Below are 582 nucleotides of genomic sequence, written 5' to 3' on the forward strand. Positions count from 1 at the left end.
TTTTTTTTTTAGCTGCTTCCCAAAGTACTGAATCAGCACTGAAACTTGTCTTTGGCATAAAGCTTTCTAAAAGACTAATTCACCCATTATTGGCAACTTACAGGTGCCAAAGCTTTTCTGAGCTCGGCCTCAGCAGCCGGAGGTTGACCAAGTGGAGCCAAAAGCTTAAAGTCTAGAGGCAGAAAGAATTTTGACATTCAGGGCCAAGCTTTCCAACCCTGTGTGACTCGTGTAATTCAATTATCCATTTTCCTAACCTTTTTCCGCTTTCCTCCTCTATACAGGAGGAAGAAGAGTCCTGCCTCACTTGCCTCTCTGCTGTCAGTAAGAGAAGATGCTGGACCACCAGGGTCACCTGCAGTCCTGATGAGCCCTGCTCCCTTCATCCTACACTTGATCCAGCCCCAGGCAGAAGCAGCCGGCAGGCGGACGATCCCTAGTCCTCGGTGATGGGGAAGGATGCTCCCCTCGCCTGCCCTCCCTTGCGAACCGCGGCCACATGCGCTCTGACAGTCCCGGCCGCCCGCTCCCCTCCACCCGCCCCGCGAGCCTCCAGCCGTCCCCGCCCCGTTTGTTCCCCAG

General features: G+C 54.3%; 1 protein-coding gene across 3 annotated transcripts in view; it reads right to left on the reverse strand.

The window, feature by feature from the left end:
• Fam234b (family with sequence similarity 234 member B) overlaps positions 1 to 582 on the reverse strand; it is a 61,882-nt gene that overhangs the window by 60,981 nt on the left and 319 nt on the right. The window lies entirely within an intron of this gene.

The sequence above is a fragment of the Nannospalax galili genome, unplaced genomic scaffold, assembly GCF_000622305.1.
Source record: "Nannospalax galili isolate Female #2095 unplaced genomic scaffold, S.galili_v1.0 scaffold210, whole genome shotgun sequence".
NCBI classification, from domain to species: Eukaryota; Metazoa; Chordata; class Mammalia; order Rodentia; family Spalacidae; genus Nannospalax; species Nannospalax galili.